At 34.9% G+C, this 18335-nt stretch overlaps 1 long non-coding RNA gene and 1 other non-coding gene across 2 annotated transcripts; one reads left to right on the plus strand and one right to left on the minus strand.

Annotated features, from left to right (window-relative positions):
• Nucleotides 1-680: 680 nt before the first annotated feature.
• Nucleotides 681-780, minus strand: LOC130938677 (small nucleolar RNA Z266). The gene has a single exon (XR_009069834.1). It is a non-coding gene; the product is annotated as a small nucleolar RNA Z266 (small nucleolar RNA).
• A 1327-nt stretch (nt 781-2107) lies between these two features.
• On the plus strand, nt 2108-3255 carry LOC130932391 (uncharacterized). The gene is made up of 3 exons (XR_009067455.1): nt 2108-2391; nt 2470-2545; nt 3042-3255. It is a non-coding gene; the product is annotated as an uncharacterized LOC130932391 (long non-coding RNA).
• Nucleotides 3256-18335: the final 15080 nt, after the last annotated feature.

The following is an 18335-nucleotide window of genomic DNA, read 5'->3' on the forward strand; positions in this document are numbered from 1 at the left end:
AAGTTTACGACCATTTAACTCTGGGTCGTCTAATTTTCATGACTGAAACTGATTGTTTGTTACACACGTAGGTAAACTAGCGTGAGACTGTGAGGTAAAGTCGGTGTTAAATAGTTACAAGAACTTGATAAATTAAATTGCTTCTAGAACTGACCTGCGTCATATAAAAAGACCACCAATCATTAATGTTGTTATTATACTGTACGATAGGAATTATCAGCTACTACTCATCAACAACAAACAAGAGGAAAGAAAACAGAGAATGTATTTGGATAAGAGACAGAAATACAAAATTAGAAGATAAGAAAAAACCATTTGGTTTTACCATGTTACTAATATTTTCGTCGGGAACATTGTTCAGGATCGAAAATAAGCTAATGCTCCAATGCTCAAGTTATGGTTTCAAACTAGTAAATTATTAAGGGGGGAAAGAAAAGGACAGCCATGTATGCAAGAATTTCGCATGTAATATTTAAGTAAAAAACGGAATTCAACCGAATAGTTATTCAAAAACAGAAACTAGAAGACAACTTCGAGGGGAAGTATATATATATATTCATGTCAAGCTATGTCTTCATCAAATTAAAGAATCGCAATGATAGAAAACGTTCTAATTTTTTTTTGTTTTAACAAAATCCAACTTCATCATTGTGGTTAATCTCAAGAAATTGTATTGTAAATATCGGCAAGTCAGATATTGAATGGATATGCCTCAAAAGATTGAGTTCAAAAAGGAATTCTCCTTTCACACATCTAATTGGATCATCATCCTTGCCCTTTATTTTCCGGAAAAAAAAAATAACGAAAGAAAAAACAATTTGTTGAAAATGTTTCCCACCTGAAACAGAGGCATTGAATAAGGACCTACGTCATGGGGCTGAAAACAACAATTTGTTGAAAACCCAAATCGGCCACAGAGCCATTTTGCGTAAAGATCAACAAACGGTTAATAACACCAGGAACAAAGGTAAAAGGATCTATGCCTCGTTTACAGGAAAAACAAAATGGGAGAGAGGATCCAGAAGGAAAACCCTAGAGAGAAGCCTCAATAGTTTTGATGTGGCGTAGCTATGACTCAAAACGCTTCCATTATCGATAAGGAAGGCGATCTTAAGGGCCACGCTTTTTAAGATCAGAACATTAAGCAACTAAAACAGAAAATCGTAAGAGTTATGTTACAGTAGGCAAAGATAAAACCCTAGATTTGAGTTGAAGATGAAGATGAGGGGAGAGGAAGGTAACTAAGAAGAGTATATATAGTATCATTGGCAATGCTGGTGGACCAGTGTGAAACGTTGTTTATTTTTTGGGTCAGCAGTGAAAGTGTTTTAGTTTGGGCTTTTGTCTATATGGGCTTTGGGTGATGTGCGTTTTTTCACATCTTCATTACCTTTAAATGATTTGATTAATTTGACTAAATTTTCATGTAACGGTTTTCAACTATCAATTTCACATGAAGTCGATTGTACCTAAATTTTTACCTTTTATTTTATTTTTATTATTTTTTAATTTTTAAATTATATAAAAAAAATAAATATAATAAAAAAATAAAATTTTGTTTTTTATTTTTATTTTTATTTTTTTCATAATTTAAAAAATAAAAAATATTAAAAATAAAAATAAAAAATAAAAATACAAACTAAATGTACTCTTAATATTTGTAAAGAGTCGAACACACATACAATGATTTTGATCAAGTTTATCATTTTAAATTTACTTTATTAAATGGGCTTCGCCTCGTACTCAACCAAGAAAAAAAAATCAGTTTTTTTAAAAGTTATAATAGCTATATTTGATCTAATAATATTATATAATTAGTAAATATTATTATTTTAGGTCAATATTTATTCAGCAAAAATTTTTATGTATTTATCATGATTTTAAAAATCGAACCGAATCGGTTGGTTTAATCGGATTAATCGAGAACTGATCACTTAGCCGGTCCAGGTAAGACTAGAAACTGCTTGGCAGAAAATCGATAAAAAAATCGATCGAACCGGCAGTTAAACGATAAACCGATAGAACCGTCCAGTTTTTTAGCGAGTTTTGCTTTGAAAATAAAATCCGTAAACGGCGTCGTTTTGTCTCTTTAAAAAAAAGGCTAAAGCTAAACGTACACGAAGCTGAACCCTAATCACCTAGAAGAGGAATCAGTACCAACTACCCACTGCAACTCATTTCTTCTCTCTTCGCAGTCGCACAGCCACCAGCCCACCACCACCAATCGAACAGTCCACCGCTATCGCCACCGTATCCCACAGCCACAGCAGCTACGGCTTTGACCACTGTAGCCACAGAGATCGTGAAAGCGCGTACGGACAAGAGGGATTACAGAAGGATCATCCTTCCCAACTCCCTTCAGGTCCTTCTCATCTCCGATTCCACGACAAGGTATTCTCTCTCTGATTTTTTATTTTTATTTTTTTATTTCAATTTTATTTGGTTGATTCTTGTTTTAACTGTTTGCAGTGTGCTGCTTCCATGGACGTTGGAGTAGGTTGCTTCAGCGACCCTGCTGGCCTCGAAGGCTTTGCCCATTTCCTAGGTTTCTTTTTCTTTTTCAATTAAATAATTTATTCTTTTTACTCGTTGTATGTTAATTTGGATTGGATTCTTTGTTTGCGGTTAAATGTGCCTTTTGAATCACGTTCATCCAAAATAGGCAATTATTATATTTAGCTTTGCTTTAGTTGAAAATTATAATGGGGAATTAATGATAGAAGCTATTTATCGGTCACTTTTAGTACTATTGGATAGAATCTATTACCATTTTTTATATCATTCTATCCATTTCTATTCAATCCAAACAACGGGACTCATTAAAATTCCATCCTCTCCTATTTCATTCCACCTTATTCCACCAATATGTAGCTCGATTAGGAACAGAAGATATTAATGTTTGGTGTTTGGATTATTGTTATATTTATGCTAAAGAGTTGTGTCATGAGAATTTAAGATAATTGTTTTTTGTAGTGGGGTGTGGAATATTTCTACATTTTTAGAAAATTTAACTTTTGGTGTGCTTTTTTCATGGTTGACAGAGCACATGCTGTTTTATGCCAATAAAAAATATCCGGTGGAAGATAGCTACTTCAAGTATATCACTGAGGTACAATTAACACTAAAAAAAATGTCATTCCTGGGAGTGTTTATGAATTTTGATATTGGTACTTCTCTCTGTGAAGTTATTGATTGATTGTTTAGCCCTGCTGCTATATGTATTCTGGTTGAACTCTCCAGTTTTGTTCCTCATTATTTTTAGGTTTTTTAATAATTTTATTTAATATTTAATTAAATTGGTTGAACTCCGGTCGAATCAGTAAACCAATGAACTAGTTATCTCATCGGTTTATTGACCGGTTCGATTCTCGCAACCTTGGTATTTATATTCAAACACATAATTTGCACTTATATTTACTCGAGACAGGGATACAAAGACAGAAAATCATATTTAACAGATGAAAAATAGATAGAAATATTATATACAGAAATACTGAATTAGTATATTTTGTGTTCATCCTATCCTAACAGAAAGGATACTAAAATACTAACGAGAAATATAATTTATTTTTTATTTTTTCTTTTATTATTATATATTTTTTAAATCTTTTAAATGAAAAAAAGAATAAATTAAATTTTTATAATATTTGTTTTAGTTTATCATCGAACAAAATACAAAAATACTAATTTTGTATGCCTGTCTTTTATATCTTTTAATAACTGCGAGTTACAAAAATTACTTTATTTAAAGTTAAAACTAGTTTTTTAAAAATAATTTTGTAATTTTACATGTCGTACGAATACTTTTCAAAAAAAATAAAAATCAAATTCGGTCTTTAAATCTTTATTTTATATTTATATTTGTTGGCTAACAAAAGTTCATTCATTTTGTTTAAAAAAAAAAAAAAACCAAAACAAAGATTTCCGTTAAAACTGAATGTAAACTTTTTATATTTGAGTTTACAGGCTTTAAATTTTATTTATTTTTTTAAAACTATCTCTGGTCTCTTTTATTACAAATACTTAATTTTCTTTTTCTAAAAGACATCTAAAAATTGTTTATTCGATCTATTACAAATAGGATAAAATATGAGTAAAAATTTTATCTACACCTCTAATATATTATATAATATATATTTAAAATTATATATATAGTAAGATAAGTGGGTATTAAACCCACTTCTTTTTTATAAAAATTTAAAGTAATTACTAAATTAATTATTTAAATTAACAATTTAGTATATTTGTTATTTAAAGAGTAATGTTATAAAAAATTGGAGTTAGAAAAAAAAGTAACAAGACATTTATCTTTTGTTTGTGTTATTTTAATTTTTTTTAGAACTTGATAATCATGTTATTTGTAATTTTATGTTAGATTTTTTTAAGATTTATTATTTTTAATTTTAATTTGAACTTAGTTTTTTTTATTTTATTAATATGTATGAAATATGAAATAATTAAATTTTATATTTGTTTAATTTTTTTTTATTTTTTTTACAAATAAAGTAGAATTGAAAATTTTAAGATGCGGAGTAGAGTTAGAGTTATTCTTAACTTGTGAGTGAATTTTTTTTAAATAAATATTTTTAATTATTTTATTTACCAAAATATGTGTTTTAGACACTATTTATGTTTTTACGTCTCATTACATATTTCATTTACCGTATAAACGAAATTATTATACATATATTTTATTTACACAGTAAATGAGACAAAAAACGATTTTAATTGGCTTTATCACGTTTGCAAACGAAATAAATTCATAATTACTTCCTATGAGAGTATTATTACAAAAAAAATTACGATTAAAATAATATTTATGTTATGATTTGGATTGATTTACAAAATAAAAATGATACAATTTATCATTATTTAGATCAAATTACAGTTAATTTTTTTTATTAAAGATAGGAAAATTCAAATCCGCAACCTCTTAGATGAATATAGAAATACTATGCCATTTGAATTATAATTTATTGGCATAATAATAATATAATTTAGCTATAACTCAAATTAAATAAATTTAAAAGTAAAATTTAGTTATAATATAATTTAAATTAAAATAAAATTTAGTGATAAATTGGCATCGGTACCGTTCATGAGACCTAGGTTCCTCGAAAAATAACTGATCTGCAAGTGTTTCTATTTTACGAGTCTTTAATAATTAATTTTTTCATCATTGTATTTTCACTCACAAATATTTTTTTTATCTTCTACGTTATAAAATTAAACTGTTAATCTCTCCGACAAATTTATAAATCATTTATTTTCTCTGACATTCTCAACATAGTAAATGACCATACAACAAACAAAATTTAAAATATATAATTTAAATTTAAAAATTAATACTTAATAGAGTATATAAAAAATTTTAAAATTAAAAATTTTTGTCCATTTTTAAATTTTTTATGTACTTTTATGAGTACTAATTTTTAAATTTAAATTGCAAACGTAAGAAAAAAAATAAAAAATTTGGGATTTGGATCCTCTAAAATTTGAATTTCATTTTAAAAAGTAAAGTGTGATCTCTCACAATTTATTTTGTAGATGGGGCCAAGAGTAAATATAAGAGAGAAATCATTCAATGATAGAAGATCACACTTTACCCTCTAAAGTAAAAATTCAAAATTTAGAAGATCCAAATCAAAAAATTTGTAGATTTGTGGGAGAGATTAATCACTTATTTAATTTTATTAAAAAAATTAACTGTTTAAATATGGAAGATATGTTATAACGTAGTTATAATGACTTTTATCGAAAAATTATTTGTAATTATTTTTTCTAAAAATTAGGTCTCGTAAACTGCAATGATACCAATTTATCTCTAAATTTTATTTTTTTAATTTAAATTATATTATATCTAAATTTTACTTGTAAATTTATCTAATTTGATCTAAATAGCAATAAATTATATCATTTTTTATTTTGTAAATCGATACAAATCATATCATAAATATTATTTTATCGTATTTTTTTTTTGTAATAATACACATGTTTACAGTGTAAACGAGATATAGTCAATTAAAAATTTGTCACATATCTTGTATGCACCCGAGATGTAGCGTAAACAAAATTGATGTATCTAAATAAGATATTTGTTTAATTATCTCGTTTACAGTGTAAACTTTAAATCCCGTAAAATTAGTGAATAATTAACTAATAAATTAAATTTAATAAAAGAAATTAGAAATGTAGATTTTATAGTAAAATAGGATAGAGCTAATTAAAATAAGAATTTTGATATTAATTTTAAAGAATTTGGCCCAAAATTGGACAAAACGAACTGAATCGGACGAACCGGACCCAAAATAAGCCCAAGACCCAATTCAACCCAACAAAACCAAGAGAACACAGCTTCCCTTCCCCCTTTTTCAACTCCTTCATGCTGCAAAATATTGTTGGAGAAGGAAGAAAGACTCAAACCCTAGCATTCAATTCCAACCACCATAACTTCCCACTCCGAGTTTCGATCACGGCACCATTTGCGGCCACGCGACCATCGCGTCGATCTTTACGAATCTATCGGAACAATTTCATAAGTAAACCACTCTATCACCCCGATCTCTCTATCCCTTTTCATTTTCAAAATTTGTTAAAGTGGTGGTAAGATTTTGCTTCCTTGATGTTATAGGACCCGATTAGCTTGAGAAAAATATTCACTCTTGCTTATATATATATATATATATATATATATATATATATATATATATAAGACCCGATTAGCTTGAGGAAAATATTCACTCTTGCTTATATATATATATATATATATATATATATATATATATATATATATATATATATATATATATATATATTGGAGCTTGAATTGTGAGCTTTGGATCTTAGTGGAAGTTGGGTGCTTGTGCCTTGGTGATTCTTGGATTTGTGAGGCTGTGTTTGGCTTTGGACAATACGTGAAAAAGCAGCCAAGGTATGGTTTAAGTTTTACGTATGTAATATATAATATTCTGTGAAGAATTAGGCTAGTTGACTTTAAGATAGGAATGAATGTATGAGTATATAAATTTACTAGTGATTATTGATAAGTGTTGAGTTTTGGCTTAATTGTTGGCATTGGATTTTAATTGTTGGACTGTTGAATGATGAATTATTGATGCTTGCAAAGTGGGAAAAAGAATGAACATGAGCTTATGGTGGTATGTTGGTGAATGTTGTGACTAAAGTCAAGAGATTTAGGTATGTGATAATGTATATATTGATGTAAAACTATTTGAAGCGGGTTGTGGATGATCTTGGCAAAACAAATGATATGTGGTTGTGTTAATTATATGTAATGAAAGTATGACTTGAGTTTGGTTCGATGAAAATTGAGATATGGTAGGCTTGGAAGGAATATTGAGGTGATGGCAAGGTTATGTTTTGTTGATTTTGGTGTATGGTATATTAGGTTTGAGTTGGTTTCTTTAAGAAAATTGAGGTTTTGAACTTGGTGAAAAATTAATTTTTGGCCGAACCTCGACGAGCTATAACTTGGCTTCCGGACTCTTGGTGCACGAAAATTACTCTCACAATATGTAATTCCGCACAACTAACCAGCAAGTGCACTGGGTCGTCCAAGTAATACCTTACGTGAGTAAGGGTCGAATCCCACGGAGATTTTTGGCTTGAAGCAAGCTATGGTTATCTTATTATTCTTAGTCAAGATACCAATAGGGTTCTTTAATTTCAATTGTAAAAAGTGAAAGGGCATAAAATAAGTAATTGTTACTCAATAATGGAGAATATGTTGGAGTTTTGGAGATGCTTTGTCTTCTGAATTCCTGTAACATAATGCTTTCTCACTTTCAAACATGCAAGGCTCTTTCCATGGCAAGCTGTATGTAAGGCGTCACCGTTGTCAATGGCTACTTCCCATCCTCTCAGTGAAAATGGTCCAAATGCTCTGTCACAGCACGGCTAATCATATGTCGGTTCTCGATCATGTCAGAATAGGATTCATTGATCCTTTTGCGTCTGTCACTACGCCTAACACTCGCGAGTTTGAAGCTCGTCATAGTCATATATTGCTGGAAAGCCCTGAATGTCTACTTTCCAACCCAATTGAGAGTGTGCCAATTGGACTCTTGTAGCTCCAAAAAATCCATCTCGAGTGTAGGGAGGTCAGAATCCAACAGCATCAGCAGTCTTTTTTCAGCCTAAATCATATTTTTGCTCAGCTCCCTCAATTTCAGCCAGAAAATACCAAAAATCATAGAAAAACACACAAACTTATAGTAAAGTCCAGAAATATGAATTTTGCCTAAAAACTAATAAAAATATACTAAAAACTAACTAAAACATACTAAAAACTATATGAAATTACCCCCAAAAAGCGTATAAAATATTCGCTCATCACAACACCAAACTTAAACTGTTGCTTGTCCCCAAGCAACTAGATAAATAAAATAGGATAAAAAGAAGCCAAGAAGCAATAATATCTCAGAGTTTTACGTGAAGCTCAGATTCTAATTAGATGAGCGGGACTAGTAACTTTTTGCTTATGAACATTTTTGGCATCTCAATTTATCCTTTGAAATTCAGAATGATTGGCATCCATAGGAACTCAGAATTCAGATAGTATTATTGATTCTCCTAGTTAAGTATGTTGATTCTTGAACACAGCTACTTTTATGAGTCTTGGCCGTGGCCCTAAGCACTTTGTTTTCCAATATTACTACTGGATACATAAATGCCACAGACACATAAATGGGTGAACCTTTTCAGATTGTGACTTAACTTTGCTAAAGTTCCCAATTAGAAGTGTCCAGAGTTCTTAAGCACACTCTTTTGCTTTGGATCACGACTTTAACCACTCAGTCTCAAGCTTTTCACTTGGACCTGCATGCCACAAGCACATGGTTAGGGACAGCTTGATCTAGCCGCTTAGGCCTAGATTTACTTCCTTAGGCCCTCCTATCCATTGATGCTCAAAGCCTTGGATCCTTTTCACCCTTGCCTTTTGGTTTAAAGGGCTATTGGATTTTTCTACCTCTTTTGCTTTTTTTTTCACTGCTTTTTCTTGCTTCAAGAATCAATTTTATGATTTTTCAGATCAACAATAATATTTCTCTTGTTCATCATTCTTTCAGGAGCCAACAATTTTAACATTCATAAAATTTAATATAAAAAATATGCACTGTTCAAGCATTCATTCAGAAGACAAAAAGTATTACCACCACAAATAAATAATTAGAATTTTTCTTATTAAGAACTCGAAAAAAAAATATTGCCTCTTTATTCTAAAAATCTACTATTTTATTCATGTTTGATGATGATGAGTGAAATAAATTATAGCTTAATTGGAGATAAAATCAAAATAGATATACTAATTACTACTACTCATATATAACTTCTAAGGTAAATTCCTATAAGAACAACTATCACAGAGTTAAAGCTAAGATTAGGACTCAACAACCTTTATTTTAGGAAATAGATGTTCCTCTAGTCTGTGGGGTGCTTGGTCCTTCAAGAGATAGTTTTTGACGCTTCAGTTCCTTCAAGTCACGCCTTTGTTCTTCTTGTTCCCCAAGCAGTTTGCAAAGCATGCTATTTTGATTATTCTGTTCTTCCTTTATTTGGTCCATAGCTTCTTGTAACTTGGTAACAGATGCTTCAAGATGCTCCTAGTATTCAATTTGAGGGATTTCCGGGAGGAATTCTTGTGCTCTCCTTTTGATGGGGTCGTCCTGTACTTGTTGTCTTTCCATTGATATTTTGGTGATTGGTCACTCAACCGAGATATACTCAGTTACTCCCATCTTCACCCCAGAATCTTTACATAGCATAGAGATTAAGCTTGGATAAGCCAATTTGGAATCTTTGGAGTTCTTGTTTGCAATTATGTAAAGTTCACACGAAATCAGCTGATGAACTTCCACTTCTCTTCCCAACATCATGCAGTGGATCATTACTACTCTTTTAATGGTGACTTCAGAGCGGTTGCTAGTGGGCAGTATAGAACGCCCAATGAAGTCCAGCCAGCCTCTGGCGACTGGTTTGAGATCTTCTCTCTTGAGTTGATTTGGGACGCCCTTGGTGCTGGTTGTCCACTTGGTTCCAGGGAGGCATATGTCCTCTAGAATCTTGTCCAAGCCCTTATTTGTTCTCATCATTCTCCTATTAAAGGAGTCTGTGTCATCTTTCAGCTGAGGTAGCTTAAAGATCTCCTTGATTTTGTCAGGGTGGATGTGAACAATCTTTCCTCTGACCAAGGTCCGATAGTCATATAGGGTAGTTCCAGATATTCTCTGTCTGTCTGTCTGCCACAGATTAGCGTAGAATTCCTGAACCATGTTTCTTTGCACCTTTGTTTCAGGATTAGCTAGGACTTCCCAGTTCTTGTTTCGAATTTGCTCTTGGATCTCCGGATATTCGTCTTCTTTCAGATCGAATTTAACTTCCGGGATCACTGACCTTAGACCCATTATTTTGTAGTAATGGTCTGAATGTTCTTTAGTTAAGAACTTTCCTTGATTCCAAAGTGGTTTTAGAATATTCTCTTTCTTGCCTCTTGGAGTGGTTTGTTTTCCTTTAGGAGCCATGATTTTAGTGGGTATGGTTTAGTGATCATAGATAAACACACCAAACTTAGAGGTTTGCTTGTTCTCAAGCAAAAGAAAGGAAAGGAGAGGGATAGAAGGAGAGCCAATTTCCGAATTGTGGAGGAGAGAACAGAGGCCGAACGTGGATTTAAAGGGTATGGGGTGGATTTTCGAAAATATTGAAAAAGATAAGATAGAATATATGATTTATAAAAGATAAGTTTGATAGGAAAAAGATGTAATTTAAAATTTAAAAGTTATGAAAGATATTTGAAAAAGATAAATCTGAATTTTAAAAAGAAGATTTGAAATGAATTTGAAAAGATAATTGAGTTTTAAAAAAGATTTGAAAAGAAGTTGGAGAGGATTTGAAAAGGATTTGTGTTTATGAATTAAGATACATTTTATATCTTTTGAAAAAGGGATTTTAGAAATTAGGATTAAAAATTTTTGGAATTGAAGGTTGGAAAATTAGAGTTTGTAACATGTTTATGCAAGAAATTATGAATTGAAACATGAAAAATGAAAGAAAATTGAGTTGAAAACAAATTCGCCTCCTCCCCACAATCCTGGCGTTAAACGCCCAAAACATGCCCATTTGTAGCTTCTCCTGGGCGTTTAACGCCCAGCTGTTGCTTCTGGCTGGCGTTAAACGCCAGGAATGTCTTTGTCACTGGGCGTTTTTCTGAACGCCTAGGACGCTATAAATCTGGCGTTAAACGCCCAGAGGATGCTTCTTTCTGGCGTTTAACGCCTAGAAAATGCTTCTTTCTGGCGTTTAACGCCTAGATGGCTATCTCTACTGGCGTTGAACGCCTAGTAGATGCTTCTTTTGGGTGTTCAACGCACAAAACAGCTCTTACTGGCTTTTTCGCACCAATGAGCTTCCTTTTTGCTGTTTTATCCTCTGAATCCTTCTGTAACTCTGTGAACTTAAGCAATTGCTATTTTACCTTGAAGATAATTGACATAGACCTGTAAAAATCAATTAATTAACAATTAAGCTTTGTTAATGGCTGGGTTGCCTCCCAGCAAGTGCTTCTTTATTGTCTTTAGCCGGACTATTACTGAGCTTTAATCAAGTCTCAGTTTTGAGCATTTTTGCTCAAAATTGCTTTCAAGATAATTGGTGCACGAAATTGCAATCACACTTTTGCAATCCCGCACAACTAACCAGCAAGTGCACTGGGTCGTCCAAGTAATACCTTGCGTGAGCAAGGGTCGATCCCACGGAGATTGTCGGCTTGAAGCAAGCTATGGTTATCTTGTAAGTCTTAGTCAGGATATCAGAAATTATCAGGATTGATTGTAAAAAGCAAAAGAACATGAAATGGTTACTTGTATTGCAGTAATGGAGAATGGGTTGAGGTTTTGGAGATGCTCCATCTTCCGAATCTCTGCTTTCCTACTGTCTTCTTCATCAAACACGCAAGGCTCCTTCCATGGCAAGCTGTATGTAGGGTTTCACCATTGTCAGTGGCTACCTCCCATCCTCTCAGTGAAAATACGTCCCTGATGCTCTGTCACAGCATAGGCTAATCATCTGTTGGTTCTCAATCAGGCCGGAATAGAATCCAGTGATTCTTTTACGTCTGTCACTAACGCCCCGCCCTCAGGAGTTTGAAGCACGTCACAGTCATTCAGTCATTGAATCCTACTCAGAATACCACAGACAAGGTTTAGACCTTCCGGATTCTCTTGAATGCCGCCATCAGTTCTAGCTTATACCACGAAGATCCCGATTAAAGAATCCAAGACATAACTACTCAATCTAAGATAGAACAGAGGTGGTTGTCAGGCACATGTTCATAGTTGAGAATGATGATGATTGTCACGGATCATCACATTCATCCGGATTAAGAACAAGTGTTATCTTAGAATCGAAGCAAGCATGATTGAATAAGAAACAGTAGTAATTGCATTAATTCATCAAGACACAGCAGAGCTCCTCACCCCCAACCATGGGGTTTAGAGGCTCATACTGTGGAAAGAAACGTGTAAAAGTGTTATGAGGTCATAAGGTACGGATACAATGTCAAAAGATCCTATAAGTAGTAAACTAGTGTCCTAAGGTTTACAGAAATGAGTAAATGACAGAAAAATCCGCTTCCGGGCCCACTTGGTGTGTGCTTGGGCTGAGCAATGAAGGAATTTCGTGTAGAGACCTTGAGCGCCGGTTTGGGCCATCAAATCTTGGGCAAAGTATGGACTATTATATATTGCTGGAAAGCCCAGGATGTCTACTTTCCAATGCCGTTGAGAGCGCGCCAATTGGGCTTCTGTAGCTCCAGAAAATCCACTTCGAGTGCAGGGAGGTCAGAATCCAACAGCATCTGCAGTCCTTTTTGGTCTCTGGATCAGATTTTTGCTCAGGACCCTCAATTTCAGTCAGAAAATACCTGAAATCACAGAAAAACACACAAACTCATAGTAAAGTCCAGAAAAGTGAATTTTAATTAAAAACTAATAAAAATATACTAAAAACTAACTAAAAGATACTAAAAACATACTAAAAACAATGCCAAAAAGCATACAAATTATCCGCTCATCACAACACCAAACTTAAATTGTTGCTTGTCCCCAAGCAACTGAAAATCAAAATAGGATAAAAAGAAGAGAATATACTATAGACTCCAAAATATCAAAGAAACATAGCTCCAATTAGATGAGCGGGACTAGTAGCTTTTTGCCTCCGAACAGTTTTGGCATCTCACTCTATCCTTTGAAGTTCAGAATGATTGGCATCTATAAGAACTCAGAACTCAGATAGTGTTATTGATTCTCCTAGTTAAGTATATTGATTCTTGAACATAGCCAGTGTATGAGTCTTGGCTGTGGCCCAAAGCACTCTGTCTTCCAGTATTACCACCGGATACATACATGCCACAGACACATAATTGGGTGAACCTTTTTAGATTGTGACTCAGCTTTGCTAAAGTCCCCAATTAGAGGTGTCCAGGGTTCTTAAGCACACTCTTTTGCCTTGGATCACAACTTTATTTCCTTCTTTTTCTTTCTTTTTCTCTCCTTTTTTTTTTCGAAAATATATTTTTTTTTCTTTTTTTTTGTATTCACTGCTTTTTCTTGCTTCAAGAATCAAATTGATGATTTTTCAGATCCTCAATAACAGTTTTCTTTCTCCTCATTCTTTCAAGAGCCAACAATTTTAACATTCTCAAAGCAACAAATTCAAAAGACATATGCACTGTTCAAGCATTCATTCAGAAAACAAAAGTATTGTCACCACATCAAACTAATTCAACTAGTTTCAAGGATAAATTTCGAAATCCTGTACTTCTTGTTCTTTTGTGATTAAAGCATTTTTCATTTAAGAGAGGTGATGGATTCATAGGACATTCATAACTTTAAGGCATAAACTTTATTAATTATGAATTAAGAACAAGACTCAAAAAAAATAAATATAAGATAAAACTAAAAATAGGAAAAAAAAAACGAAAATATATAAAAAAAAATGAAAAAGAATAGGCTCCTAATGATAGAGGTTTTCACAGAGTTAGGACTCAACAACCTTGATTTTGAGAAGTGGATGCTCCCTCAGCTTGAGAGGAGAACTTTTGGCGTTTCATCTCTTGAATTTCACGCCCCTGCTTCTCTTGTTCCTTCAGCAATTTGCAGAGCATGCAGTTCTGATTCTGCTGTTCTTCCTTCAGTTGCTCCATAGTCTCTTGCAACTTGGTGATAGATGCTTCTAGGCTGGACCAGTAGTCAATTCTTGGGAATTCAGGGAGGAATTCCTGCGCCCTCCTCTTGATGGAGTTGTCTTGCACTTGTCCTTCCATTGACTTCTTGGTGATTGGGTGTTCAATGGGTATGAACTCATCTACTCCCATCTTCACCCCAGCCTCTTTACAGAGCAAGGAAATCAAGCTTGGATAAGCCAATTTGGCTTCAGTGGAATTCTTATTTGTAATTGTGTAGATCTCACAAGCAATCACATGATGGACCTCTACCTCTTTTCCAAGCATAATGCAATGAATCATCACTGCTCTCTTGATGGTGACCTCAGAACGGTTGCTAGTGGGCAATATGGAACGCCTAATGAAGTCTAGCCAACCTCTTGCAATTGGCTTGAGGTCTCCCCTCTTGAGTTGGTTTGGGACACCCTTTGAATTGGTTATCCACTTAGTCCCAGGGAGGCATATGTCCTCTAGAACTTGATCCAACCCTTTATCTACTCTCACCATCCTCCTATTAAAGGAGTCAGGATCATCTTGCAGTTGGGGCAACTTGAAGATTTCTCTTATTTTGTCCAGATGGAAGTACATAACTTTCCCTCTGACCATGGTTCTGTAGGTATGGTAAGCAGTTCCAGTCATTCTCTGCTTATCTGTCAGCCACAGATTTGAGTAGAATTCCTGAACCATGTTCCTTCCAACCTTTGTCTCAGGATTGGTTAGAACTTCCCATCCTTTGTTTCGAATTTGCTCTTGGATCCCCGGATATTCATCTTCTTTCAGATCAAATTTAACTTCCGGGATCACTGACCTCAGACCCATTATTTTGTGATAATGGTCTTCATGTTCTTTGGTTAAGAACTTCTCTTGATTCCAAAGATTCTTTGGATTATTCTCTTTCTTGCCTCTTAAATTGGTTTGTTTTCCCTTAGGAGCCATGATATTGATGAATCTTGGCTTAGTGATCACGGAAAAGTACACCAAACTTAGAGGTTTGCTTGTCCTCAAGCAAAAAAAAGAGAAGAGAGGGGGAGGAAGAGGAAATTCGAATGGTGTGGTTGGAAGAGGGGGAACAAACATGTATTTATAAGGTGGGGAGGGGAGTTTTCGAAAAAAAAGAGAGAGAGATTTGAAAAGATATGGAAAGAAATTGAGAAAAGGGTGAGTTTGTGAAGAAGATTTGGGATTAATTTGAAATAGATTTGAAGAATGGTTTTGATTTGTGAAGATTTGAAAGTGAATGATGGAAGGTTGAAGTGCATTTATGTAGAAGAGTATGGTTAAAAAGAGGAAAGTTTGAAAAAAAATTGAGTTGAAAACAAAAATGTGGTCCCCCCACCTTTCTGGCGTTAAACGCCCAGAATGGCACCCATTCTGGCGTTTAACGCCCATTTGTTACCCCTTTTGGGCGTTTAACGCCCAGCCAGGTGCCCTGGCTGGCGTTAAACGCCAGAAATCCTTTGTCACTGGGCGTTTTTCCAAAACGCCCAGGACGCTGCACACCTGGCGTTAAACGCCCAGAATGGTGCCCATTCTGGCGTTTAACGCCCAAAATGGTACCATTACTGGCGTTAAACGCCCAGAATGGTGCCCATTCTGGCGTTTAACGCCCAAAATGCCTCTTACTGGCGTTTTTCGCCAGTAAGCTCATTTTCTCTGCTTTTTGAGCTGAATCCTTCTGTAACTCTGTGAATTCCTTCATTTTTGATACTTGCCTCTGTAAGAACAATTCATACAACTCTCTAATGACTGGGTTGCCTCCCAGCAAGCGCTTCTTTACTGTCTTTAGCTGGACTTTCACTGAGAATCACTCAAGCCTCAGTTTTGAGCATTCCTGCTCAAAATTTCCTTCAAGATAGTGCTTGATTCTCTGTCCATTTACAATGAACTTTCTGTCAGAATCAGTATCCTGAAGCTCAACATATCCATATGGTGAGACTCCTGTAATCACATACGGACCCCTCCACCGGGATTTGAGTTTTCCTGGAAACAGTTTGAGCCTGGAGTTGAAGAGCAGAACTTTTTGTCCTGGCTCAAAGACTCTGGTTGACAATCTCTTGTCATGCCACTTCTTTGCCTTTTCCTTATAAATTTTTGCATTTTCAAAGGCATTGAGTCTGAACTCCTCTAGCTCATTTAGCTGGAGCAGTCTTTTCTCACCAGCTAACTGTGCATCCATGTTTAGGAATCTGGTTGCCCAGTAGGCTTTATGTTCCAGTTCCACAGGCAAATGACAGGCCTTCCCATACACCAGTTGGTATGGAGAGGTTCCTATAGGAGTCTTGAATGCTGTTCTGTATGCCCACAGAGCATCATCCAAGCTCTTTGCCCAATCCTTTCTCCGGGCTATCACAGTCCGTTCTAGGATTCTTTTTAGCTCTCTGTTAGAGACTTCAGCTTGCCCATTTGTCTGTGGATGATACGGAGTTGCCACTTTATGGCTGATTCCATATCTAACCATAGCAGAGTATAGCTGTTTATTGCAGAAATGAGTGCTCCCATCACTGATTAGCAGTCTGGGAACGCCAAATCTGCTGAAAATATTTTTCTGGAGGAATTTCAGTACGGTTTTGGTATCATTAGTGGGTGTAGCAATTGCCTCTACCCACTTAGATACATAGTCTACTGCCACCAGAATATAAGTGTTTGAGTATGATGGTGGGAATGGTCCCATGAAATCGATTCCCCATACATCAAACAATTCTATCTCTAATATCCCTTGTTGAGGCATGGCATATCCGTGAGGCAGGTTACCAGCTCTTTGGCAACTGTCACAGTTACGCACAAACTCTCGGGAATCTTTGTAGAGAGTAGGCCAGTAAAAGCCGCACTGGAGGACTTTAGTGGCTGTTCGCTCACTTCCAAAATGTCCTCTATAATGTGATCCATGCGAGTGCCATAGGATCCTTTGTGCTTCTTCTCTGGGTACACATCTGCGGATCACTCCGTCAGCACATCTCTTAAAGAGATATGGTTCATCCCAAAGGTAATACTTGGCATCTGAAATTAATTTCTTTCTTTGTACACTACTGTACTCCTTGGGTATGAACCTTACAGCTTTATAATTTGCAATGTCTGCAAACTATGGAGCTTCCTGGATGGCAAAGAGTTGCTCATCTGGGAAAGTCTCAGAGATCTCAGTAGAAGGGAGGGACGCCCCAGCTACTGGTTCTATTCTGGACAGATGATCAGCTACTTGATTCTCTGTCCCTTTTCTGTCTCTTATTTCTATATCAAACTCTTGCAGAAGCAACACCCATCTTATAAGCCTGGGTTTTGAATCCTGCTTTGTGAGTAAGTATTTAAGAGCAGCATGGTCAGTGTACACAATCACCTTTGATCCCACTAAGTAGGATCTAAACTTGTCAATGGCATAGACCACTGCAAGTAATTCTTTTTCTGTGGTTGTGTAATTCTTCTGTGCATCATTTAGAACACGGCTAGTATAATAAATGACATGCAGAAGTTTGTTATGCCTCTGTCCCAACACTGCACCAATGGCATGATCACTGACATCACACATTAATTCAAATGGTAATGCCCAATCTGGTGCAGAGATGACTGGTGCTGTGACCAGCTTAGCTTTCAGGGTCTCAAATGCCTGCAAACACTGTGTGTCAAACACAAATGGCGTGTCAGCAGCTAGCAGGTTACTTAAAGGTTTTGCAATTTTCGAAAAATCCTTGATAAACCTTCTATAGAATCCTGCATGCCCCAGAAAGCTTCTGATTGCCTTAATATTGGCAGGTGGTGGTAATTTTTCGATTACCTCTACCTTTGCCTTATCCACCTCTATTCCCTTGCTTGAAATTTTGTGCCCAAGGACAATTCCTTCAGTCACCATAAAGTGACATTTCTCCCAGTTTAAAACCAGGTTAGTTTCTTGGCATCTTTTCAGGACAAGTGATAGGTGGTTAAGACAGGAGCTGAATGAGTCTCCATATACTGAAAAGTCATCCATGAAGACTTCCAGAAATTTCTCTACCATATCTGAGAAGATAGAGAGCATGCACCTCTGAAAGGTTGCAGGTGCATTGCACAGACCAAAAGGCATCCTTCTGTAGGCAAACACGCCAGAAGGGCAAGTGAATGCTGTCTT

This window comes from Arachis stenosperma, chromosome 6 (assembly GCF_014773155.1).
Source record: "Arachis stenosperma cultivar V10309 chromosome 6, arast.V10309.gnm1.PFL2, whole genome shotgun sequence".
Classification (NCBI taxonomy): Eukaryota; Viridiplantae; Streptophyta; class Magnoliopsida; order Fabales; family Fabaceae; genus Arachis; species Arachis stenosperma.